General features: G+C 43.7%; 1 protein-coding gene and 1 pseudogene across 5 annotated transcripts in view; both read left to right on the top strand.

Moving 5' to 3' along the window:
- Positions 1-27,907, top strand: part of NIPA2 (NIPA magnesium transporter 2) — a 140,098-nt gene that overhangs the window by 10,688 nt on the left and 101,503 nt on the right. For 2 of the 5 annotated variants that reach the window (XM_085622867.1, XM_085622869.1), the window contains exons 2-3: positions 14,541-14,610; positions 14,748-14,819. The exons of 2 other annotated variants lie outside the window; for them this stretch is intronic. The gene's annotated coding sequence lies outside the window, so the exon portion shown is untranslated. The remainder of the gene's footprint in view (positions 1-14,540; positions 14,611-14,747; positions 14,820-27,907) is intronic. One more of the 5 variants, XM_085622866.1, reaches the window with a different exon arrangement.
- Positions 21,362-23,476, top strand: LOC146805586 (elongation factor 2 pseudogene; annotated as a pseudogene).

Below are 27,907 nucleotides of genomic sequence, written 5' to 3'. Positions count from 1 at the left end.
TTTAACTATTTGTTTTCAGTGGTGCAATCGTTGCCGATACACCCATTGTGTAAAGGGGATTGCCTAGTCTGACCCTGGAAACCCCCTTACTCCTGCTCTTCACTGGAATAATGTCTCTTGACTGGAGTGATGTTGCAGTGTTTCCCGGCGAGGAAACGACCTCCAATGCGTATGTAAATTGCACATTTTGTATTAACGTGTGGGGTTCACCTTCTTTAACTGGCACGACTTTATCTTAAATGCCAACAACAGAAATAACCCTCATTTTGCAGGAAGAGGACATATACTGCAGTGTTTGAATTCCAGAATCGCAAATCCTGTTTTCGACTGTGAATGAGGAGCTGGATTTTGACCTTGCAAATGCGTTTCTTTTCATTATTTTATTGGCCATTGGTGCCTAAATAGCTTTTGACTCTGGCCCATGATTAGCAAGTGTTCTCTGTTAGATACAAATATGGTCTTGGTCATGGGGTTTGTGCTTTAGGCTACACAAAAGCAGGGCGGTAATGGTTGGGTGAAGCGAGGTCAGGGTTTCTTTGCTGGCAGTTAAACTGTAAGCCCCGAGGCAGGAATGTACTTAGTTTATCTCCTTGGCCTCCCGCCTCTGTCACACTTTAAAATCGACGTGTCTTGGGGGGCCTGCTAAAGGCAGCGAACGTGTTTGTGCTGTAACTGATAGCTTTGTGAACCGTCTCATATCGCCCCTCTCACCCCCTGCAATGTCAGGCTAGACTTGAGAGTGTATGTGCTTGCCTTTTTCTAGCTCTATGAGCAATTGCTACCGATTGGTGAAAACTCCCTTGGGGAAAGGTGGGAGTTAATTGACTTCTGAAACTGCACCCCTGAGGCATAGTACCGATTTGAAATCTGTGTTCTTGTTTCTACAACCCTTTGTCCCTTCTTTTACTCGTTCATGCTTATTTTCGGCCACCTTCAGCCCATACTGGCAGCTGTGCATTTTGTGTTGGTTTATTGTATCGTATCAAAACAGGTAATCGGTGACAATGTGTAGTTTCCAGGGACCCTAATGCAGTTATTGAAACTTCTCTTCTCCAGGCCTCCTTCTTGCTCAAACAACTTACCTTCCCCTCACACGTATCCACAACCACCTATCATCTCCCACCCACACCATCGCTGCTGCTGTTCTCCGCATACTGTGCTCTACTTTGAGGTACCCCGAATGTACTTATCGAAATAGAGGAAAAATGGTTAAGGGTGTTCGCATTTTTTCAAACATTTAGTCGAGGGATATTTTTTTTTGCTTGCTGCAACGGACCTAAATTACTCCAGCTTTTTCACTCTTTCTGGGTCTTTTCAGGTCCATGAACACAGAGTAAATAACGCCCAAACACAGGCGAAGTGACCATGGGCTGGGAGTGCAAGCTAGTGGGCACAGGCAGACGTGTTAGCTGGAGTCAGATCGGATTTGTGAGCAGTCCAACGTGGACCTTATAAGAGAAGAAAACATAGTGATAAACAAGACACAAAGCCGGTTTCCCGGTAGAGGCAGGAAAGCGGAACCGCTTGGCTCACTATACTCGAGTGCCTACAGCATTGAGAATGTACTACTCACAGACTGAGATGACCCAAAATCTCCCTTGCTCCCCATTTGTGAACATGGATGGGGTCACGATATAACTACAATGCAGGAAAAGGCTCTCAAAATTTAAAACGAACAACTGGAATGTTGAGACAAAGGTGAATACAAAAAATAGCAATCTGTTCCTAAAAAAAAGCTTATGATCAAAGTAAAGCAAGTGGGACTAGCAGTTTAATAAAAAAAAATCGTGTCACAGTGTTAGAATAACTGTTATTTTAGCACCTGTTTATACAGTAGACGAAACTTCTGCCAGACGCCTTTTGGGGGAATCACAGGGCACACATGGGCTACAGGCTCATAACCATGGTGGTTGAGATTGTTTGCCTCTGGTGCCCTTGGATCCATCCTGCTACGGTTCTGCAAATTGGGTCAAAGACATCCTTTCTGCATGCAACTCTCAGGATAGCGAGGGTGAGCAGTAAAACGCTTCTAAGAGTGGCAGTGGGGGGGACAAGGGCTCAGAACTCAAAAGTCAACTAACTGACACAACATTTTCTAGTTCCTTGTTTAGAAAGTACTTTAATTACAGAGCATCGCGTAATAACCCTAAGCACAATTTGGGGAATGGGACACAGGGTTGAAATCCTGTTTGCGATCTTGAGGTGATTAACCCTTTGGTGTCATTCCCCTTGCTGATGGAGCTCACCAACATAGTAATACTTTGCTCCCAATCTGGGAAATATGCTAATTAGGCACAGTTGCTCTTTACTCCAAATCATTCCCAATGTGTACTTGTGTCCAGCAGTCAGTACAGTTGTCACTTAATATTCATAAAAAGTCTAGTTTGGGCAGCAGACCTCCGTATGCTACTCTGGCTCGCATCTCACACAGTTCTTCAGCCCACGTGTCGTGGTTACCAGAATCTGGGAGTTGCACTTGTCAATGTACTCTGACTCTTGTCATGCGCTCTATCAACCGATCCATCTAACACGTTGTGGATAGCACATTTTGCTCACTTTACTCTGATTGTGAAAATCCTGAAGTCTTCCTCCTCCAACTCTCAAAAGGAGCCAGTGTTGTTTCATGTTGTATGAAACTGGTTTTAAGTGAAACGCACAAAACTAGTGTTAAACTAAATAGCAACTAGTAGAACATAATTTAAAAAGAACAGTATTGGAAAAAGAAGAGACTAGACAGCCACGTGGGTTCGTGCACCTGTGCTACCAGGCCCCCTGCCTCTCACTTTGGTACTTAAGTGCCAGTGGTGTACAGCTGCTGCCTGCTGATTAATTGGCCATAGGCAAACTCCACACTTACACGTGTCAGAAGATAGTGCTACCTCCCCCTAGGCCAAGGCCAGAGAGGAAGGCAGAATGGAATAACCGGCATTGGTGAAGGTAATCTATGTGGATTTAATATACTAATGCATGCTGTGTGAGCCCAATAAAGTCATACAGAAAACCACAAAGCAGGCTGTTTGGAAGGATTCCTTGCCTCCTGTACAATCCTATTTCCGTTTCTATTTGATTTAAACGTCAGATGGCAAGGGAGCCTTGATACAGTCCTTCTTTAGTTTCTATAATATAGAAAGAAAGGAAAGATTTACAGAAGGCTCCATTGCCACCTTACCTTTTAGCATTGATGCAATAAAAAGATGATATTGAAGGCTCCAGATGGAAGTAACGGCAGGTGGTAATGGACGGATAGATTTTAGGCAAGGTGTTTGATTTGAAACCTCATCTAGGCAGCATTGAATAGAAGCCATGGGAAGGCAGGGGTTGGTGATGACTGGGGCCCACAGAGTAAGGGAAGGGACTGGAGGGAAAAACTCTTGGGAGTGGAGTGGGAGGAAGGGGGGGGTGAACAGGAGCATACAGGTGAAAGAGGGAAGGGTGGGTGTTTGAAGTAGGAGGGAAGCAGGCGGGAGAATGAGGAGCACACATGGAAATGAGGGAGAGGCTGGAGGAAACTGAGCGAGACTCACAGGAGTGGGCCTGTGGAGCGGGCTATAGATGCAAAGTAGTCCCTCGTGCTTTTCAGATCAAGTACTTGAATGAAGTCATTTGGATTCAAACGTATACACCTTAACACCAAATAGCATTAGGTTAGAAATGAATACTCCAGTGGGTTGAGCTACGCTACGTAGAGTATCAAGCCAGTTGGTGAAAGAGGATGGACAGAAAGAGCCAGTCGTTCAAACAGGTGGACACAAAGGCCACTTAAGCTTATATTGACAGTAGTTCTACTTAACTGCTGTTCTGTAAATTGGAGCTAGAAGCTTTTTAAATAACTGCAGGCGATGCATGGCAGGTTGTCCCTCCCCCACCTCTGCACTCCGGTGCCGCTACACCTACTGCACCAGTGTTAGCTTTTCGTCTGTTAACGTCCACCATAAGCGTAATCATTTGACTTTTTTGTGTATCCCCCCAAAATTGCTAGTGACACACTGTACCATGATACTATTGCTATGCTCAGCGAGTCCTGGTTTGTTGAGATGTTCAGTGATACGCGAGTAAGTTGCTCTCTCATGAGCAAATGTTTGAGGAATTTCAGGTTAAATTGTTGCCACACAAAGCATGCGCTTTTTCGGTTGCTGTGTGGGCGATTGAAACTTCTTAGAGCCACGCAAAGACCGCCAAGCCTTTTACTGCCAACAATGCAGGAGTCACATGAATGACTCTTGTGTCATGCTTCGGCTGCGAAGATTTGAGGAGGCGGGGTTTTATCCTATGCGTGATGACAAACTGCTTTTTAATTGGCAGATGTTATGTTTCCTATGGCCAGATCGCCAAAACCTCTACAGGCACCCAAGTCGTTATGTGTTTTTTTCTCTGTAAACAAACTAGCGTTTTAATTAGTTGCTAAAAAAGATGTGGGCAGACGGCAACGGCAGCCTCATGTTGTGGCTATTAAGACGGCAGAATTGATCCCTTTACTGACTACTTTTTCATTTAGGTACTAACAAAGGCCTTCATTTACTTCAAAAAGGCACAGCTTACAGCTGTCGTAAGTTATGTCTTTTTACATGGCTGAAGTCCCTATGGGGTGTACGTGTGTGTGCCTCTGTCTCATGCACTTCGGTGTACGTTCTTAAGTGGAGTAAAGCCAGTAGCATTCAGTGAGAGGTGATTACTGCACTGGGCTGAGCCAAGACATTATTGACATAGCCTCGAGCCAAATTGACTGAAAGAGGCTGTTTGAAGAAAGCCTGTGGCTTAAGGATGGAGGATCAGCTGCGGCCCATGCAGGTAAGAGCGGTGGGGCCGGGTGGGGGGATTCGACAGTCGACCACAAGGGAAAATCCACAAGGGAAAATTAAATAAATAATAGATTTTCCTTCGTCATCGTAGTCTGTCAAAATCACCCCCCGGCCCTACCACTCTTACCTGCATGGGCCGCGGCTGTGGTTGACCCAGAGCCCACTCTGGTATTCTAACAAGCAATCGGTCTTGCTGACACCTGAGCTTTTAAAACCCTGACCTAAAAAGTTGGGCCTTGTGAACCTGCTTTAGGGTTATCAACCGATTACGGTCAGTCCATCTCCCTTCTGGGTTAAAAGCATTGGACTTTTAAACCTGATTGATTTTTCTAACAAAAGCTTGAAAAGTCTGGTCCTGCCTCTAATCTTGGGCAGATCACTCCCTTGGTTGCAGATTCTACGTGTGTTGCCTTAAAAAGAATACTTGTATATTTGTAAAGAATAATTATTAACTTGTAGATTGCAGTTAGTGACTCCTAGAACTTGAGCCCAGACAAAGCAAGGGAGCACCATTGTGCCGAGCATACATTACAGCAGTATTTGTGATTAAATAATTCATTGGAAGGAAGGTAACCGAACACTCTGGCCAGTTTCAGAAGCAAATAATTAAAAGCTTATTGTAGGGCTTGCTTGTATTCTGAATGCGTCTTTTCTCTTATTAATTATTTTTACTTTAATATGCTTTGTTAGTAAAATAAACAGTTAGATTTAGAATTTGCAAATTTAAAGATGTTCTTCCACATTCCCTTGTTGTAAATATCTTAGTGCAGAAAGAAACATAGAATGTTTTGCAAAATTCTAGGTGGTTGAACCACTATAGGACGCTATATATTTATTTACAGGTTTTAGATCTGGCCTAGAGAAATGTAGCTCACCAAATTTTGTGTGTAAATTAAATCCTAATTAAAAAAAAAAAAAAAAAAAATATATATATATATATTTTTTTTATTTGCTTTTGGTTAGCCCTCTTTGTCCAGTTGGTTTCCACATTTAGCTGCTTTTGCCACAGCATACTTCATTCAGTGGCTGACCTGCACCATGAGCGACTTCATTTTTACTGATCATGTGTACACCCACCTAAAAAGTAGTGCACTTGAGTGCCAAGTTTTGTGCTGCTGGGTCGTCTACTCATTAAATTTGGTTTTGGATTTTGCCACTTTCTTTGTATATTGCATACGCTAGCTAATCCTTGTTTATAGTGAAAACGTGGCATCTGACCTGTACGTGAAAGCAATGATTCTGAGACATATTGGGCATCCAGTTATTGTAAAAGAGTGAGGTGCAGAAATATAGGTTATGTTACAGAGTAAAACTGTGATCATTAGAGAGATTATGGCTGTGTAATGCACACACAGGATTAATATGCTTCTCACTTCTTCCACTTCATGGTCGTAGGCTGGAATCCTGACTGTCAAGATAGCTTTCATCCTTCTGAGGTCCTTAAAACGAGTGCCATTAAGTTTGGTGACCACCAACTCCCATTTCTGTCCATATCATAGAGCCAAGCCCCTTGTAAGGAAAAATGCACCTTTTGTACTATCACCTACGTCATGGACATCCATCGGCGGTCCGTGTTGGACCCCTCCTAAAACCAGTACCCTGCAGTCTATACTTTTCCTTTGCTTCCACTTTGTAAAAATAGGGATAAGCAGGGAGTCTAGACATTAACGCGCCATGGCCATATGTAACATGCACGTCTTGGCGACCAGGTTTGTTGGCACAATACTGAAAGCTTTCAATCTCCTCACTTTAACTTGTGACTGTATTGACGTTTTTTAGGGGCCTCTGACAGTAACAGTTGTTGTGCCTGGGAATAAAAACACTCTGTGTTTGTCCCCTCTCTAGACTTTGTGCATTGATGGGGCCTAAACCCCCTCTCTTTTTGGTGTTTCAAACCTGATCATTACATTGAAATAGTTTCCATCAGGATCTTTTCTTTGCAGGGTAACTGAATGACGATATTAGATGTTTTCTCTGGTGGGAACCAGATGCTTGACATTTTCTTTTGTTACAATGATCTCTTTGATACAGAGACAACTGACCATTCACCCAGTTATTATATGCGCTGATCTAGAAAGTGCGATTATGGCCAGTAGTTCCTCTTATAAATCTCATCATCAAAATAGCACTCTGAGGCCTTTCTCCAGGTAGTTTCATAAGGCATGAGGAAGAACCTACCTGCTAAAACAGTGTCTGCAACCAGTGTACCTTCACAAACCAGTACAATCTCTGGGATTGCCGTGGTTATTTCATGGCACTGAATTTGATGGTTCGCGTTACCATCATTTCAAGGGAGCAGGTCGGTTAATGAAAATCCTCTTGTTGCATTGTACTCTTTGAACCCTGTCACTGCAGAGATCAGCTTGTTTTGCAGCGCGTTCTGTTACTTTAGATGTTTTACTTTCATGGTAAAACAACTCATTGCTTTACCGTACAATAGATCTGGAAATGTGAAGTCTGTTTTGTAGATATTGTTTTTGTTTTATACTACAACTAGTTGTTCTATAGTAGATGCAGATAATTGTTTAGCTTTAGTTGCTTTACTTTTGTTTGGAACTGATTGTTGTTTCTCATTGTAGATGAGTTAGATATAGAAGGTAGGTTTGTTTTGAAGATGATTGTTTTATATTTTATTTGAATGCCTAGCACGATCATTTAACCATGCCAGTGTGTACAATTTAACAGTGTTACTTCTCAGTTTTACTTACATTAAAAACAATGTGGTAATCTCTAGCCACTCAGAATAGTCAGTAATAAACTAAAGGTCCCGGAAAATCTGTCTGACCATAAGCTAACCAAAGCGCTTCCTGCTTAATAATGCTTTGCAATAATCACTGAGGCTATTTCATTAATTTGGAATGGCAAACTATCTGCTCCTAATGGATTTCCAATTGAACTATACAAGATATTAACAAGCAAACTCACAAGCTACCTACCTTCCATGCTCAAAGAAGCTAGGGAAAAAAGAACACTCCCAGAAGATTGCCGACTGGCTACAATATGCCTGATGTCATATATGACGACATCACAGTTAAATGTAAATAAAACAAAATCCTGGCAAAAAAACTGTCCGTTAGACTAGGATGAATTCTATAATTGCTGGTACACCCTTATAAATCGGGATTTATGCCAAATAGAAGCACCAGCTTGAAATCAATATGAATATTTAGATGTATGGTATGTACCAAGAAGGTTAAAAAACCACCAATGATGCTCTTCCCCAGAGGCAGACAAAAGAATGTGACTCCTTAAAATGGCCATAACTAATAACAATGCTTTTGGCAAGAGACCCGGTTAATGGCATGTTATTTCGAAAAGTGGAAATGAAACTTCACGTGTAACTTTGGGATGGGGAACCGAAAATTTGCTAGCATTCGCGCCAAGAATTTTCAATTCTATTAAGGACACGGAGGCAAGGATTATGCTATCTCTTTCTTTACTGTTATAATACAGCAGCCAAATAAAACATTCAATTAGTTATTATAAACTACATTGTCCATGATGCTTTGCATTGGTAACGCCCCTTTGGCCCTCCATAAGAGCCCAGAGTGCAATCCCATCATCCTCTTTCTTTGCTCGAACTGCAGCAGTCCTTGAATCAACAAATAACTTCAGAACATCCTCCAACATGGAAATTAACATGGATCAGGATCCAGCAAAGGAAGAACTTCTCACTCAGACTTCTTGTTTGCTCCTAGGAAAAATGTATAAGGACAACCCGTAATATCTGCATTTCAGAGAATATCAACATTCCATTCACAACGGGCGGGTAGTATGAACAATAACTTTGTACATAGCCGGGTGGGATAATCCCCACCTCCGCGTCCTTAATAGAATTGAAAATTCTTGGCGCGAATGCTAGCAAATTGTTGATTCTATTACAGGACCGGAGGCTTCGGATTATGCTAGTTTAACGCTTTATTAAATACCACAGATGTTATATCTCCCACCGGCTTATAATAATATTGTTTGAAAGATTCTGACGACCAATCAGCACAATGCATAATATCTTGAATATTAGATCCTAACATATAAGACTTCGATGCCATGGCACCATGCACTGAATGTGCACCAAAATTCTGAATGTCAATACCAGCTTCTTTCATAACATATCGAAGCCATCTAGCAATAGTTGCAGCCGACACTGGCTTAAAGGGTTTTTGCACCGCAATAAGCAGTTGGTTGGGACCCTCTGGTCTCAACAAGCGAGTACAGTCTTCATATGTTTTTAAACATTTCACCACACACAATTGGTCATTATTGGGAAAGGCATTGTAATCAGTTCGTCTGGATAGAGTTTTTGTACGGCCTGTAATAGTAAAAGAAACTCCTTCCGGAGTAAATACTCTACCTGTAATGTCCAAAGCGCGCACGTCTGACGAGCGCCTGCATGCCGAAAGACAAAGAAGCATTGCCAATTTGGTAAATAACGGCTTCCGGAATAGAAGATGATTCGCCAGCCAGCTGTTAATTAATGAAATTACTTGTGAGACATCCCATAAGCCAGAGTATTTCGGTTTCGGAGGATTTGCCACTCTTATGCCCTTAAAGAGTTTACATATCACCGGGTGCATACCAACAGGTTTCCCGTCTACTTGAGTATGGCCTGCCGACATGGCTGATCGAAAGTTATTCACTGACCGGTAGGCTAAACCCCTGGCTGCTTTGTCAGAAAGGAAATTTACAATATGGGGTAAGTCTGCCCCCACGGGATCCAAATGCCGTTCCAGGCACCAACCCATCCAGACTTTCCATGCGGAAGAGTTATCGTTTTCTGGTGGACGGAGCCCAAGCTTACTTGATGAAAGTCGAAGCCATCTCCGAAAATCCCGGCATTATCTACTGTTGCCGGAAAGCCTCCGTGCCATCAGGGACAATCTCCCCGCTAGGAGTAAGGGGTGTTGTTCCCCTTGAGGTCCCAGCAATAGGGACTCCGACCAAGGAGGCATCCTGGGAAGGTCGCAGCTCATCTCTAATAGAACCGGAAACCAGGGTTGGGACTTCCACAGAGGTGTCACAAGAATCACCTCCGCCTGTTACTTGTAAATGTGTGATGTGACTCTGGGTATTAAGAGGAACGGAGGGAACGCATAATTCAAATTCCCCGACCAGTCCTGAAGGAATGCGCCGGTCGCCTTCGCTGCTGGATCCGGCCTCCAACTGTAAAAGCGAAGGAGTTGCCGGTTCAGCCTGGATGCAAACAAATCCATCTGACATTGCCCCCATAGTGTCTGTAACCACTGTAACACATTCTGGTGCAGCCGCCAATTGCTGTAGTCCTTGAGATACCTCGAGTTCCAATCCGCTACAATGTTGGATTGGCCCGGAATGTATTCCGCTATAACTGTGATCTGACGGTTCAGGCAGTAGTGCCAAAAATCCTTGGCAATCTCTACTAGAAGGGACAACCTCGTTCCCCCTAATTTGTTGATGTATCTCACTGCTGAGATGTTGTCCGTCCTCAGAAGGATGCAACAAGATCTCTGCTTGGGAGATAGGCCGAATCGCGAAAGAACCCGCTAGGAGTTCCAGACAATTTATGTGTAACGAAAGTTCTTGGGGTGACCATCTCCCTCCAGTGGAGATATCTCCGCAACGCGCTCCCCAACCCCAACGGCTGGCGTCGGATTCGATGATGACTTCGGGTTGGGAGCCGAAAATCGCTCTGCCGTTCCACGCTTCCACGTGGCCCAGCCACCACTGCATCTCTTCCCGTACTTCTTGGGATAGCGGAACCAAGTCCGTGTACGTCAGACCCTTCTGCAGATGTTGGATCTTTAATCTCTGCAATGCTCGATAGTGCAGTGGCCCTGGGAAAATCGCCTGAATGGATGACGCTAGTAAACCTACTATCCTGGCTATGACTCGGAGAGACACCGTCTGCTTGCTGAGAAGAGCCGTAATCTCTTTCTTGAGGTCCTTGAGCTTTGTCTTGGGAAGACTCAATTGTGCCTTCTGGGAGTCTATCACAAACCCCAGAAACTCCGTCACCTGTGCCGGGACTAGAGCTGACTTGACGTGGTTGATCAAAAATCCGAGACTCTGCAATAAAGACATTGTCGTGTGCAGATGCTGAACCACCAGTGTCGGGCTCTGCGCCATGATCAGAATGTCGTTGAGATAAATAATCATGTGCACACCCTGCTCTCGCAGGTGGGCCACCACTGGTTTCATCACCTTGGTGAAACACCAAGGAGCTGAGGAAAGCCCGAAAGGAAGGGCCGAATACTCAAACCACCGACCTTTCCATTGAAATTGAAGGAAACGGCAATGCGGAGGGAAAATGGGAATGGACAGGTATGCGTCCTTGAGGTCTAGTCTGACCATCCAATCCCCCTGCTTCAGCAGATCCGTCAGAAAATGGATCCCTTCCATTTTGAAATGTTTGTAAATCAGGTACTGACTGAACTCCATCAAATTTAGAACCAGTCTGTGTCCACCCCCCTTCTTCTGGACCAGAAAGACATTGCTGCATAAACCGCGAGGCTTGCCGTAGTATGGCGCTATCAGATCTCTAGCCCTTCCATCTACCTTCTGTCCTTCTCTTGAACAATTAGGACCGGAAGTAGCGGCATTTGAACTAGTCATTTTACAGAGATTAGAACAAGCTCTTCATTTTATTCCCAAACCACTATACAATTTAGATAGAGATGAATTTTCTGCATTGCATTCCTTAGCTCAGAATAAAGATCTGATCATAAAAAGCTGCGACAAAGGAGGTGGGATAGTAGTCATTAATACTCACGACTACGAGCAAAAAATGACTACCATGCTTAGTGACAACACGTTCTATTCTAAGATATTGTCCAATCCTTCAGCCACTATATCTAAAAAGATTCAAACTTTAACCCATCATGCTTTGATCGCAGGAGAAATTACTAATAAAGAATATGACTTTTTAAATTACAATAAAAATAAAACAGCATGTATTTATGGTTTGCCAAAAATACATAAGAATACAAAGGATCCTCCCTATAGACCAATAGTTTCCACGATTGGAACTATTACTGAACCATTATCTAAATTCATCGATCATCAATTACGTCCTTATATCCCTAAAATTACATCTTACATTAAGGATACTAGGGAAATGATCAATAAAGTTGAAGACATCGGATTTAATCCTCATAGAGATATTCTAGTGACTCTAGATATAGAGTCACTGTATAGTAATATCCCTTTAGATGGAGCGATGAAAGCTACAAACTGGTTCATTGATGAATTTGCGATACCGTGTTCTAACACATTTATTCTTGCTTGTCTGAATATAGTACTTACTGAAAACATCTTTGAATTTGGAGAAACCTTATTTCGACAAGTGAAAGGCGTCCGTATGGGTGCATCGGTTGCACCATCGATAGCTAATATCTATATTGCTGCCTTCGAAACTAAATTCATATATAATGAAATTGCACCATTCCTTGAATCCATCTCCCTTTGGTCCAGATATATAGACGACATCTTTTTTATCTGGACCGATGGGGAGGACTCACTCTCTGAATTTTTGGAGTGGCTCAATGCTGCTGATATGAATTTAAGGTTTACAGCCCAAAAAAGTGCTGAAGAAGTAGAATTCTTAGATATTACAATGAGACATGCACAAGGCAAACTAGAAGTAGACTTATTTGTAAAGCCAACAGCAAGAAACACCCTTTTACACTTTAACAGTTTTCATCCGGGTAACCAAAAGCAAAGTATTCCTTTCTCTCAATTTTTGAGAGTCCGTAGAAACTGTACTAATTTAAAGGATTTTGATCGACAGGCAATTGATATGAGAAGGAAATTTTTAGATCGAGGGTATCCTCACCGGCTGGTAAGGGATTCCTACAAATGTGCTAGGTTCTATGATCGGGACCATCTTCTTAAATCAAGAGAGAATAGTGAAAATACTCAGCTTGTATGTATTACTAGACACTCAACTTTAGACTCCAAAGTGAAACAAATCATTAACGCTAATTGGCATATTTTAAATAGTAACCCTGAACGTCAAAAATTAGCCAAACCTCTATTTGCACATAAACGGAACAAGAACATTAAGGATTTAATTGTTCACTCGAGGTTTGATAAAAAGACACATAGTTCAGTTTTCATTCAGAAATCTATTAATAGCAACATGCCCATTAAAGGAACAGTTAAGTGCTCATCATGTAAATCATGTGACTCAATTTCAGATGGAGAAACCTTTGTGCACAATGGCTTTACCATACAAGCAACAGAGATGTGGAATTGTAGAACACAGAACATTATATATTTCATTCTCTGTCCATGTCATCTTGGATACGTTGGAGAAACCTCTAGAGCTATCCACACTAGGATTACTGAACACCGCTCTGCTATTAGGACAGCTAAACTCTTAGCACCTCTTGTTAAACACTTCATCGAAATGAATCATAAACCTGAAGATCTTCGATGGAGAATTTTGGAAAAAATCAAGACTCCTAACAATAAAGGTGGTGAAAAAATACGCAAAAAACGTGAAGTTTTTTGGATTTTTTCTCTTAATACCTTCAAAAAAGGATTAAATGGTGAGATACCTTGGGAGAATGCCATTATTTGAAAAGCCATAAATAATTACTTCTGTTATTTAGAGAATTGGCTACAGCCACAATAATGATTAGTTTTTTATTGAATATTTTTTTAGCTTGAAGTATACTATTCTACTGCATTGGTTCTCCACCTTGCTAAGTTAATCAGAATAAAAATTTCCACTATAGAATAATTTATTCGATTAATTAAGTTTAGTCCTCTAAAATCATGGTATGAGTCTCTAACAAACAATACTCTCAATAAGAAATTGTCCTGAGCTATAGAATTGAACTCGTGAATCAATAAAGTTTGTTGATAGATTTGAAGACTTTGCGAACAGTCCTCTTTCTATCTTGCTTGCCTCCCTGTTACCGCAGGTTGGTTCCTCTTTAAAGAAACAAGGTTGGACGTTTACAAGAAACAGTCCTCTTTTTATTTCCACGTTTATTCTTTCGTCGTTTTTAAAGTTAGTGATCGATTTTCGATCATAGTTTTTACATAATATACAGAAACATTGACAATTAATCGCTTACTCCTTTACATTGACTAATATAGTCCTTAAATAAAAATATCACGTTAGTAAGGAAAAACATGTGACTTTGTCACGTGACTTAAACATTCGGAATGAGAAGCTTGACATGTGATCGGTCACATGACATACCATAGAGTATTTATCCACATTGCTAGTCCGGGTGCGTTGTTATCCTGTTTTTAATTTGTGCTTGAAACGCCGGAGGCCATTTTCAGCCTGACACGAACATAACCAGGTATCTTAAGCAGTTAAATATTATCTAATTTTCTGAATAATTTAGCGAAAAGGACTAGTACGAATTCTGTCCTTTAGACATATATTTTATTGTTTCAGAAAAGTCGCCTTTGAAATGCACCCTCAAATTCAAATACAATATAGTTACAGTGGGTATTTCTACTAACGGCGCTTCTGAGGTACTGTTGGCTAATTTATTATTTTTCTTATACCCGTTTATGTGAACAAAGGTTAGCTATCTCATTTTTTATGGTAACTTCTTTCTTTTTTAGAAATCCTACTTCAATCAGTTCTAATTATCATAGAACCGAAATAAATATACTAGTCAATTGCCAGTCCTGACTAGTGATCTTTTTAAAGAAGGTATTCTATTTGATGTTATTAACATGAATATCACTATCCATAAACGTTATGAGTATTATATAAAAAATACGGTGTTTTGTTTTTAGAATCCTTATTAAATTTGCAGCAGAAACAGGCTGCTTCTTAGAAGAATTCGGGATCACATTACTCGTGGAAGTAAGTTCCTCTGCGGTAATATATACAATAACATTGTTCCACATATATATTGTGGAATTAGCCGTACAGAAAAATAGTTATCACCAGCTATATCAATAGAGATATATAAGCTAATAACGTTATTTTCGTACCTACAGCAATCTTTTAAAAGCGGAAAGACCAACCTGAAGTGCAGTCCTCTTTCAAGTGATCAATTAAGAAAACGCGAAGTGAGTCAATTGGGAATACTGCTTACCTTGATCTAAACGTTTTCCATCTCTATCTTTTGTCTTTTCTCCTTTTTCTTTCTGTCCAGTTTAACCTCAAAGAGATTGGTTTCTGGTTTTGAATATATTAGCTTAAACAAACACTCGATTATTGCAGTCATTATATTATAGAATAAATTAAACTGTTCTTGTATAGGGAATCTAAGTATAAAATCGAATTTGATCTGTGTGTAATACATGGAAATATTTTTTTTTTTTTTTTTTTAAACCGTTTATTACAAAATTAAAAAAATATACAAAGATGGGCCTACAACCTTCAGGCCGGCCGCTAGCAAACAGAAGGAGCATATGGTACAAACAATAGCGCGCATGCTGCGGCAAAGGGAAATGCACAGGAGTTAGCAGCGTTGATAGCCACACCATCCGGACCCCACATAACGGTTTCTTTTTGATATAAATAACAACAGAAAACAAATCCACAAGGCATCCCACAATCGGAAACAGCAACATGTGCTCCCCTAGAAGGGGGACCCTACCAATCCATAGGAGTATCAAGGGGGGGGGAAAGGTCAGGACAGGGACTAGGTGGACTCAGTGCCCGGTACCGGGGCGATAAACCGGCTAAGGGGACGGGGCCGGCGACGGATCGGGCAATAACGGCGGGGTACAGATTCCCCCGCGGTAGGCGTTCCAGGGGCCCCATACTTTCACCCATGTCCCAGGCTTACCTCTCGCAACATACACCACCTTTTCCCGAAACATGCACCAGTCCATGTTGTCCTTCCAGGCCGAGACGGTCGGCGACCTCTGGGAACCCCACAGCTGGGCAATGTCGCGTTTGGCCACCATATATCCCAGAGTCACCCACCACGTCTGTGGCGCCGAGTAGTCGGTTGGTTCCCACACATTCAGAAGGCATCTCATCGCTTCAGGCAGCAGCGACACACGCGTAACCACCCGCAGGACCTCATGCACACCACGCCAGAATCGCTCCACCTCCGGGCAGTCCCACAAAATATGAAGAAAGGTCCCCAAAGAACCACACCCACGCTTACACAGCCCGTCCACAGCATAGCCCATACGTAATAGCCTTGGCCCCGTGACGTAGACCCTATGGAGTATCTTGAGCTGGACGAAGCGAAGGCGGGCCGGTATGGCCACCATGGAAAGATTTTTTATGAATATATTGATGAGGTATAAATATTATAAATGTCAATTGTAATTGTTTATATGTCTTTTTATTATTGTAGATTCTTTTTGTGGCTACTCCAGATGAAGGCGTTGTGAACGCCGAAACGCGCGTCGATTATTGAAAATCTGCCACTTTGTATATTTTATGCTGTATTAGCTTTTATAATTGTTGATTCGTCTGTTTTTAAACAAAATTGAATGTAATGTGTTATATAAAATAACCTTTTTTCATAATACAAATGAGAAAAAAATAAATTCTGAAACTGCATAGTAGCTTTATGAATTTCTTTCTTGTTTCCCTATAACGTAATAAGATAGAATTTGTAATCATCATATTAGGATTGCCTAGGAACTTATTTCACCATACTATTATTACCCTGTCCTAGGAATTGAACTATTTGCTGTTCAGGGGGTCCTTGTTTTTTCCTTCTGCAATCGCGTGTTTCTGCAGCAATTCTTTTATTTCGGAATCTATAAAACTGTTTTCTTGTTGGGAAAAATGGAGAGGTTTGGGAGACGTGACTTGACATGGGGAGCCATAAAATTCCAATTGGAACCCCTGAACTGTTTGAAGCACCCATGCATCCTGCGTTAAGCTTCGCCAATTCTGAACACAGAATTGCGTCCGACCCCCCAATGGAAGTAGAGAAACTTCTAACAGGCTTTCCTGAGGAATTCTGTGCTTTGAATCCAGCTCTGTTTCCTCCTCCTTGGAAACAACGCTTGTTGAAGCATCGGCGAGGGTGGTAGAAGGGGCCTCCTCTAGTCTAGTCCCAATCACCTCTACCTCGACCATAGTCACCTCTGGGGGGACCCTGGGGATATCCACGGCCTGACGAGCGTCCCCTGCCTTGTCCGGCCCTGTTAAAAAGGCCTTGTTGAAACACACGCTTGATCCCTGACTGCGCCTTGTCCAGGGAGGTGAATGTCCCCACGTACATTGATACATCTTTAACAAAACGTTCACCGAATAGGTTACCTTCCGCCAGGGGACCGGGTTCCGCTGCAGCGAGATCTGCCAGGTTAGCATCCATGCGCAAAAGTAGAGATTTACGTCTTTCGGTCGAAATGGCGCAATTCGCATTTCCTTAGAGGCAAATTGCCCTTTGAGTCCAACTGGCTAAGATATCAGGGTCAACTGGTGTCGCAGCTTCCTTCGCCACCAGGGCCATTTCCGGAATTTTTGCTAGCGAGAAGTTTATCTTGACAGCCGCGCCAAGCGCGGTCAATCCCCTTCCTGGGGTCTTTAGCAAACTTTTTTAGAAAGGTGAGGAGACTGACGTCTATTTCTGGGGTCTCCGCTACCTTGTCTGGGACTTCCGGTCGCGGGCATTCGGACTTGAGCTGGTTACGGACTTCCTTGTCAAAACCTTTTCGAACGTTCTCATGTATATAGTCAGTGACCTCCGGCGCCGGGGACCAGTCCGCAGATCTGGGTTGTACAATGTCGCTAGGATTGAAGGTAAAGGGTGTATTAGAGACGCCCTCCGGTTCGACCGAAGACACCTTCTTCGCTTTCTTTTTAGGGGGAAGCTCCTCTTCCGAGGTGGAAGTATCGGTATCAGTGCTGGTGGTATCGGTATCGGGATACTCTTTCTGTTTACTCTTAGCTTTGCCCCCAGACGAGTATTCATGCTCCCCTGTCGGAGCAGGAGGTAGTTCGGCGTGCGGCCACTCCTTTTTCTTTTCTGATGGTGGTGGAGCGCCCTTCGATTTACCTTTAGTGAACCCATGCCTTTTAGCAAAGCTTTCAAGCTGCTTAGTGATTGGTTTTAGTGCAGCAGTTAAAGCTAGTTGCACAGTGCTGGGTACTGTGCTCTCAATGGCCTTATTGACCGAGGATTGAATGGATGCGTCCAGAGCCTCCACAATATTGTCCTCCAGGACAGTCTCCTGCTGTCCCTCATAATAAACCACCTCTTGGTCATCTTCATATCTCACCCAGTCATCAATTTCTTTTACAAGACTGTGGTGAGGTATACAGATATAGAAGCCCTGCAATCTGTTTGAGACAATCGATACTGAGGAGTAAGGGGGGGGCAGCCCACTTTGCTCGCTGTAATAAAGATGACCAGTAGAAACTGTACCAGGCCCCCTCAGCAAAGCTGTACTCAACAATTATGCAGCCCACCAGGGCGTAGGAGCCAGAAAACTGTTTATCAGGAGCGTGTGCCACTCCCCAAGGCCGGTATTATTGCCAGGCGTTGTGTCCACCACCAATCACTTGAGGGAGAACGAGCGCGGCGTGTGCAGCCCAACGCGAGCCCAAAAGGAGTCAAATGGGCTCGCTTGTGCAGCACACGCCCGCCGTGAACCACTCTGCTCCTGCGTGATGCTCGGGCGACGAGGGAAGCCCAGGGCACTCCAGCGCTCAATGTGCGGCCGGGATACCGGTCATAACGACCGCAAAGGCGGTCCGGTACACTCGTGCGCTTCAGCGATTGTAACGGAAGAAGCCCCAGACGCGCTGGGATTAAAAAGGACAAAGTCCCATCACCGCGCGCGACTTGCGCTCAACATCTAGGCAAGTAAGCACGTTTTTCAAAGACTCAAATCTTGAATAAACAAGCAGGAATCCCAGCCTATGAAAATACTAACATGGCATAGTACATCCAATTAATAAATCAAGCCAAGCAATGACATATAGATCAGAGCAATAGGTGGGGCACTTATCTCATGCTGTGAGCAGCAAAGAAAGAGGATGATGGGATTGCACTCTGGGCTCTTATGGAGGGCCAAAGGGGCGTTACCAATGCAAAGCATCATGGACAATGTAGTTTATAATAACTAATTGAATGTTTTATTTGGCTGCTGTATTATAACAGTAAAGAAAGAGATAGCATAATCCGAAGCCTCCGGTCCTGTAATAGAATCACCTAGAATATCAACCAGAACCCTAAATCGAAAAGTCTTTGCTTAGGGATAACTGTGCCTTTTCTACTCCGGGAGAGCAAACTGACACGCAGTGGGTAAACAAGGGTAGCCACTGTACTTATACGAAAGTAATAGAGCGATCAGTCTTTCCAAATACATTCTAACAAAAATGAAAACATGGCACGCTGCAACTGCAGCACTACGGTTTTCAAAAGATTCTGCTATATAACACAGCACTATGGGTGGTGCTCTTAAAAGAAACTGCGCAGTTTTAGAAATTCAACAAGTGGAACATAATTTGCATCTCAGTCCTGGGAGAGGTTTAGACACACGTAATAAAATAGTTTGAAGAACTTCAACCATAATTCGATCTCAACAACTCTGAAAACTTATAAATATATCAGAGAGCGGTATGCTCTGAAAGTTCATTTAGCCTCCAAGACCAAGATTTTGGATTTCACTCTAGTGGAAAATAAAAAACTATCTGTATCTTTGACCAAAAAAAGTCATATTACTGATATATATATATATATATATGCTGGGAGGACCCGGCGCGCTATAAGGACAAACAACGCTTGACAGAGTGAGTCGTGGATACTAACAGCGGGCACAGCACTCACAAAGACAGTAACTCACTTGAGATTTATTTTGAACAGTTTCTCAATGTCAACACCCACTGGGGTTGTCACTTTGGTTCGGACTGCAATTACCATTGTGCTTTGCGGCATACGCCGTAGGTGGCGAGAGAACCTGCTATGAAGGGCAGGACTCCGTTTAATAAAAGCAGGTGTTCTGAACCGTGTTGCCATTGTTTCACTTGTTAACCGGCTCTGGATGAAGGAGTAATTTCCGAAACGCGTCAGCCAAAGCTTTTACACTGGCCTTACTGAGAGCACGAGTCTGCTGTTGACCGCACTGTATGGGGATGTGTTCGTGAGGGCTTTCATATAAATAAATATTCAATATTGCACCAAACAGTGGTAGTAAAGAGGGATATAGCAGGAAAGTGGAATAGTAGAGATGTTTCAACAATATCAGAAGGGATAAGCAATATGGATTGATGCATTTTGGCCAAAAAGTGTATATATGAAAGTAAAGGCTGGGCACGGAAATTGAAAAAGATATCGGTCAATTGGAGAAAATACTGGCGCTTTGATTGAAAATGTGAGCTGCTGGTTCCAGTCCTCTCTTTTTACCTCTGTTATTTTGATTGTTCCTGTGTCCCCAACCCCTCCCACCACTTCTTTATTGCCCCTCCTTATTTTATATTCTTGAGGGAGTGGATGACAACAATTGAATAAGTATTGCATGATTCCAGAACAAAGAGATATGTTATCAATGAGGTAATTCGATTGGAACTGTTTACGTTTATTTTAAATATAACAACAAAAAACACAGTTTTTATTAAAAATGCTCTGCGTGTTATTGATGGCCTGCTATGTACAAGTAAACTTCACTCTTAACTACTTCTCTGCGATCATTTCTGCTAGTACGAACCTCTTGGACTACTGCAGCCTGCACAGTGAAATAGAATTTCTTGACTGTGGCCTGGTAAACCAGTTCCCTATTTATGTTTACAACTCTGCCTATTTTCCCCTCACTGAAACTCCGAGGAGCCTGTAGTAAATGATCCATATCTGGTAGCCGATTTATTATTGGAGTTAGCGAACAGTCTCTCTCTATGCTCTCTGGAGGAGATTTTAATATGATTTTAAAGGAAAACAATATGCTGTCTGGTGGAAAAAAGAAAGCATTATGCTGAAAGCATTGGATTAGGGTGGGTGTATCAGTGTTGCAAACTAGCAATGATGTGTTAGATCGTTTCCAGGTTTTCACTTATAGCATTGAGGAATATAAAAGCCATGCCCAGATTGTATATTTCCTGTCATCTGCATCGTTAAAAGGCTTAGAGGCTGGAAGTGTTCCTCAAGTGCTTTCGGTTTGTGCATTTATTACAGTCAAATTCAGTTTAGAAGGTACAAATACAGGACCCGCTAGCCATTCTTATTGGTAGACAGACCTAGTCACCCTTGAAATTCCAACCAGGAAGAGCAGAAGGAATTTTGGAACAACCAGCAAGATAACCCTATGAGAAATGTTTCTTTGAGGGGCTCTCACAGCAGAGCATGCCTCCAGTAAGTATCTGGCAGAAATTGACTTAATCCAAAAGGAGTTAACACTAGTACATGCACAAAAAAGGCTGCCCTAAATCCCTAGCTTAAAAATACAATTATATTAATCAGATCGAGGCATCAGAAGCAAATTCTCAACCAGTAGACTATTTTTCAGATGTCCTGTAAAGAGGATAATAAGATTTGACGGTATCTAGCAAGGAAAGTGAATATTTTAAAAAAAATATTCTCATCAAGTGAGATGGATAAAAAGTGTTTCTGCTTTCTGTCTCACGAGTGAGGCAAGCAGTCCCAACCCACCTCAATTCTTAATTCAAATCTCAGGAGAGTTCACTGCCATCTATCCAAATGGTGAACTTCTCCATAGACTACAACCAGGCCATTATGAACAAGAAGGCTAATATTTCAAAACCAACCATCAAGTCGACTGCCATATCCCTGTTTTATGCTCTGTCATTGAACGATTTGCTTTTCATCAAATAGAGTAAAGATGGTACTGGCCTTCTCATCAACCTGATTAACATCCTAGAGCTCACTGACCTTTCATCATGTCACAGCGGCACTTTGTGTAACAGATCGTGCTTTGGGAGTTGTGGACTATGTATACAGACTGTGATTGTCCTGTGTCAGGCCATCGCAGAAAGAATTCATCCAGAATTGATAATAAACAAATTAACACTTCTCTGCTACAGCTGCAGTTAAAAGCAGAGGAACAGTACCAAAACTTTCAGCATATTGTGGAGAATGCCAACATAATTTCCTCATACTTGATGGAGAGTTTGGTCGTTTGGGCTACATCGTGATTTAACAATTGCTTGGTACTGTTGGCTTTTAGTCTGGCCTGCAAGGCTAGAATTTCATCTTGGAACTGCTTGCTGTGTTTTTCATCACAAAGTTTGATGCAAAGGGTGATGTTTCATAGGTTGATGCCCAGCTCGGAGCCCCAGAATGTACCAGGAAGATTGAAGACATGATGTAAAAACATAGGGAGGGTGGGAGGTTTGTAATCCTTCAAAGCACCAGTTTGGCAAGTCTGCAATCTGCATGGAGGGAAAGAAGCTTCCAATCAGCTTCTGTCAACTGGTCCTTAATCTCATCCTAAATAAAGAAGAGATTGCTAATGCTCAGCTGATTGAGAAACTGGACACCAAGCTTGACAGTGAAGACCAGGAGAAGCATGGCAAACAGCTGTTTAACCCCTTCAGCGCTGGGCGAATTCCGCCGCGGTGCTGAAGGGTTCGAGCGCGGGCGGGGCCATGACGGAACGGTTCCGTCATGAGCACAGCTCAACCGTGGCTCATGACGGAACCGTTCCGTCATGAGCATGGAAGGGGTTAATGCTGTTTAAACTCTGGCTGCCAAATGGAGATGCCCTGCTCAAGAGGTTTACCGTCCATTTGCCTTCCCCCATTTACTACTAAGAAATACCTTTTTATGAGCCCTTGTACGAGGCAACCCTCTAATAATGAGGCTTCAATTGATATCGAGCTGTGCCCCTAAAAGCCTCTTGATGGTGTACATCTTCAAACTAGGACCCACAATGGATAGAGGCCGCTTCTATGTTTTTTTGCAAGTGTTCTCTGATGTAGTTCCAGCTGGCCTAATGGTCTGAATCATGGGGATAAATTACACTCCTGGCAAAATGAAAGATTTGTAACTATTATCCACCCAGAGTGCAAGCCTTGTGAGAACATAGTCATACTGGTTGGTGGGGTTCACTTCAAGGTGACTACTGGTACCATCGCCACATTCCAGCATGCCTACATGAGGGTGAGTAAAGTTCAGTGTGAGCCTGGTTGTTAGACCCTGCTCTATAAGCCAATCTGGTCAAAGGGCTAAAGCATTTGCCAAACCTGATTCTATGGTGTAGTGCATCATTGAACAATCTGGGGATCAGATCACCACAAGAGCTGGAGAGTTGCATTTGTAAATCTGCCTGAAGCATCAGTAGAAAGATCATGCATAACTTCAAAATGTGACCCTTCTATGTCTTGCTGTGAGACAGTCACTGAAGAATCCAATCTAATCTGCCTTTCCTGTCTCCCAGCAAGCAAAACCATTTCTACATAAGGACTGCACTCCTCCAGGATGGTTTAGTTGAACATATTGACAGAGAGCAGCAAGTGTCCACCAGAAGCTGAAGATCCGTACCCTTTAATTGACATGAAAAGTCTGAATGAAATGTCACTGAAGCACCAAGATCTGGAGTTTTGGGTCTTTTTGGCAGAGGGCCCACCATGCTCACTTCCCTTCCCCAAAAGAGTGCAGTGCTTGAATGAAATAAAGAACAGTTATGTGAGTGGGTTCCAGAGTGCTACTAAAGAGTGTCTTGAGATCCTGCACGCTTACTCAATCCACATAGGTGGTGGCCTGATTATTCCCACAGCCAGAAGGTGCTTTATGCATGCAAACAAAAGCAAGTGTTTTTCAGCACCAACCAAGCTAGCTGTCTTTGGCTCTTGAACATGTAGCAGTTCTAACATGTGAGAAGCTGGCAGGTTGTTAGATTGCAGTGACCCTGCCTTGCACTTGAAGCAGAACAAGTTGATTTCCAGTGTACATTCATATTTGGCCTTTTAGGTTTATTTTTGTTCCACATTATTTTTCAAGAGCCCCACATGGTGACAATAACTAAAACATTTCCACTTAATTTCACAGCTATGTAGCCTGGTTCATGTTTAATTTCGAGTGCTTTTAGAAAGACACACTTAAGTTGAAAGGGTGAGGGCTATGAGGTGATGTTAGTCTGGGTCACTAGGCCCACAGGATACAAAACTGATTGCGTCTGATGGCTTGCAGATACAGGGACTGTTATGGTTTCTTAGGGATAGGAAATGTTATTGGGTGGAAAGTTGAAAAGTAGGAGCTTGTGCAGTGTGTTTGTCAGCATGACTATTCTGGTGCAATTTAACCAATAAATGTGATCAGAATTCTCAGAAAAAGTACTGCTTTCTGGCAAAGTAAACAGCTGGTCCAGACTCTTGCCCGAGAAAATAATGTGGATTTCTCATGTATTGCCCCAAAAATCCTCTTCAGGTATGCTGCATCCATTAAATGTCACACTGCCCGTGATTGGCAAACTGTGAATCTGCTTGACTTGTGCATGATTCCCAATTTGTTTCTGAAAGCCTATGTGGGCTATGGCAGCTGTGTACACGCTGAGAGGCTCTCTAATTCTCAACATCTACTTGCATTTTGTACCAGACTGTGTGGCATGACAGTTTTGACCACTAGTGCTGGGTGCAGATCTGGGGGATTAAGCTTCTGGCAGCATACTCCGTGGCCAGGGCAAAAGTTGGTAGCTGGGATCCTCTTGAATGGAAGCAGAATGGCAAAACGAGAGGTACCTCTGTGAGCAGCACCAGATGGAAAGAGCGCTGGCTGGTTAAGACCTGCTTCACTGCAGTAGGAGCTGCCAAGAAGATGCAGCCTTACTCCCTAGAAGACTAGTACGCCTTGGCAGCAATCAATCCTGCAGAACTGCTGCATTCCTAAAACACACTCCCAGTCCAAACTGGAACATGCATCCCTGGCAAGCCTTATATGTTCACTTTTACTACTTTGCCCTGCGATGGAAAAAAAATATTGCATTTGTAAATGCTTGTTTATAATTGCGGTGTCTGCATTTAGCAGGTGCTAAAACTCTTCCAAAAGATCTTTTTTTTCTGGACCCTATTTTTACTGTTTTTTTTTTTTTTTAACTCTGTGCAGTAGTTTAGTAGGCAAGCAGAGTAATTTAGTAATAACAGTTTGCATCTTAGGGAAGCACCCAGTGCCTTAGTGGCCTGCAGATCAGGGGGCACAAGCGGGGGGACAGCAAATGGACTCATGTACCCAGGACCCACTCGTGGGGGCAGTGTGCAAGAACATCCCCAAGCCAGAGCCTCGGACATCAATCAATGCATCCACACCCATTTTGGCACCCAAAGTCAATCAAGCTAACACACTCCAAACAGTTCAAAGGGAGGTCAACTGGGTTGGAACCGTCCCCTCCATCTTGGTAGAAGGGAAAGAATCCCCTGACAGTGGTTCTTACTATACAACTAGTTCGCCAGGCCCCAGTCTGGTGCAAACCCCCAGTATGGTATCCCACCGGGGCAAAATTGATACCTTACGTACACCCCTGTTTTCTTCCTTCTGGGTCGCCTCCCTTTAGCACGCACATGCCAATTTCCAACTCCTTGTCAGTTGTCTGCGAGCAAGTGTAAGCACCAAATCTATAAATCTATCAGTGACCTTCCGGGCCGCACTACGGTCATGTAGGCCCAGTAAACACAGTTGGGGAGTGAGTTCAAAGCTCCGATCAGTAGTGCGGCAAATGACTAGGAAGACGGTGGATGAGGATGTTCTCAACAACGGGCAAGACTAAACCATGTGAAAGAAGCCTTCATTGGCATTGAGGACAGGCCGGTGTTGTGCTGGGGAACATGACATATAGGCACAGAGGGGTGAGGTATGCCCTATGTAGATAATAGAACGGAATGAGCTTGAAGTGAGCATTTCCAGACACTTCGGGGGTGAGTTCCAACACCCTCTTCCTGAGCTCTGTCATTCAAGGTGTTCCCAAGTCCTCATCTCAGTGCTCTCTCAAACATGTCCGGTCTGGCTGTGCCCTTTCAACAGTGCCCTGTATAGCAAGGTGACCGCCTTTGTCAGGCCAGTTGTTAGAAATCTATAGCGCAGGCACTCGTGCTCCTGTGGTTCTGCAATGCCATGACCCCACAACTCACATGCCCCATGCATCAGAGGTCTGTGGAGTAAAAAATGCCCTACTGTTAGATCGTATGTTTCCTGCAATTTCATGAAAAGACAGATCTTGACCCCACAAATAATTCACCTATTATAGTGATCCCAGTTCCTTTCACTGACGAAGCCCTGACCAACTCCCAATCCACTGCCAACATAGGGCAACCAGCAGCTCCGTAGTGTATGGCAACTTAGGGTGCGGTGCATCTACTGCAGCGCCCTAGCCCAAATGTAGCGCGCCGCTTTAATCAGCACATTCATATCTGAAACCATAGATACTGCTCTGGGTTTTAGCAATATAATGGTTAAAAGATCCTTTAAGGTCAGGCCACGCTCTCAATGACCCACTCCATCCCACAGTGCAGACTTCTAGTAGGCTATCCACGTTAGTTGTGCCACCAAGTAGTGAATTTCAAAATCAGACACAGTTAGCCCACCCTCTTCCACCAGCAGACACAGTGTCTTTAGCGCCACACGGTGCCGCTCATTTCCCCCATATAGTATTTGCATGATACCACCCAACTCTCTGAAGAACTTCCACAGAAGCTCCACTGGGAGGGCCACAAATAAATAGAGGAAACACCACCATTTTAGACCGCATATTGACAATAGGAGAGTGAACTAGAAGGCAACTGAGCATCTCAAGGCGGCAAGTGCACAGCAAAGATTTCCCTCGTAAAGCAAATCTACAGTTTGATATTAGGTCACTCCCAAATAGCAAATAGTTGTCAGTTCTCTATAGTCGGTCAGCAGTGTTTCTAATTTGGTACAGGCAGCAGGCGAGGCCCCAACAACAAGCAGGGATGTCCCAGGTGACCACTTTGGCAACAACTAACTAACTTCTCAAGGCTCCAGGGGATACAATTAGCCGAGCACTCCGGGCTTCAGGTCTTCTGTGTGCAAATGTGGGTTATGGGCCGTTCTAGAAAGACCCCAAGGTACAAGGGGGCTAAATCAAACAAGTGTGCGGACCAGTGCAGGAGTTGTGACCAGCATGGAGTAGTAGTGTTTTGGGGACCATGGACAATTCAGTTAGTCATGACTAACCAACCTGTGAGCTGGGATGGTAGAGGAAATGAGGTAACCACCCTGCAGTATTCAGCCCTAGTCCACCAGGGAGTCGCCTAGTGTCAATGCCCCAGAGACTGTAGGCTTTGGAGCCCGCTCTTCTACCCCAGACACATAATAGGGGGGGTGCGAGTCAAAGCAATAAGGGGCAACCCGGCCGTCAAACTTCCATGGGATGTGGGGTAGCACTGCACAGCAATAGTTGCAGGTGGGGCAGGGAGGTTCTTCACTCAGTCTGGTCTCGGCCCCCAGTCTCCACTTAATCTGCGTCGCACCTCGAAGGCATTGGGGAACCCGGGCAATAAGAGGGCAATCTCCTCACCCTGGGTTATTGCAGGGCTAGACGCCGGAACAAATTCTTCTCTGGCCCCTCAGCTACCCCCAGCAGCATCATCAGAGTGGGGCCGGTGGGGGATGGCCCAATGTGGTCCAGAAAAGTCAAATCTGTCGTAGGAGGGTCCCCAGCACTTCATGGCTGTTCCTCAGTGGGGGGAGTAAGACTCGCCTGACAGACACGCCTCCCCTCTGGCTACTTCCAGGGCCCCCCTCTGTCTGTGCCAATGCTGTGCCAGGGTATGAGTTCTTGGGCCTCATATGCCTCAGTAGTAGGGCTGGGCCGATCTTGTGCACAAAGCAGGTTCTGCTTATACACAGGCTCTGTCACTGCCCGGTATGGCGACCCAGCTCCGTGATCTACTTTGGCCCCCTGCCTTGCTCCAAAAGCTCGGAAGCACCCCGCTGAGCGCAAAAGGGTGCGTGCGGCACTTACGGAGCGGTCACTTCCTCTGTCTACGTGACCCTCACTAGTATTGAGAGGCCGCCAGTTTGAAGATCCGGGGCCGGAATCTGAGCTCTCTGCATTTGTGCAGTCCCGCGAATGCCAGAGGACCCCGCTGTAAGCACAGCACACTAGGGGCACCCGGCCCGGTCCTGGGATGTATGTGCAACGGCTGCAGTGGGCTGGGTGTTTGTGTTTGGCAAGTAGCTGGGGCCATTCGCTTACTCACAGCATCGTAGCTAGCTGCGTGCCCCTTTAAAAATTGAATTTATACAAAAAATAAGGTTGCTATGTCCCTACAG

This window comes from Triturus cristatus, chromosome 8, assembly GCF_964204655.1.
Source record: "Triturus cristatus chromosome 8, aTriCri1.1, whole genome shotgun sequence".
Lineage (NCBI taxonomy): Eukaryota > Metazoa > Chordata > Amphibia > Caudata > Salamandridae > Triturus > Triturus cristatus.
The sequence above is the reverse complement of the archived record's forward strand: the minus strand, read 5'-3'. Positions and strand labels throughout refer to the sequence as shown.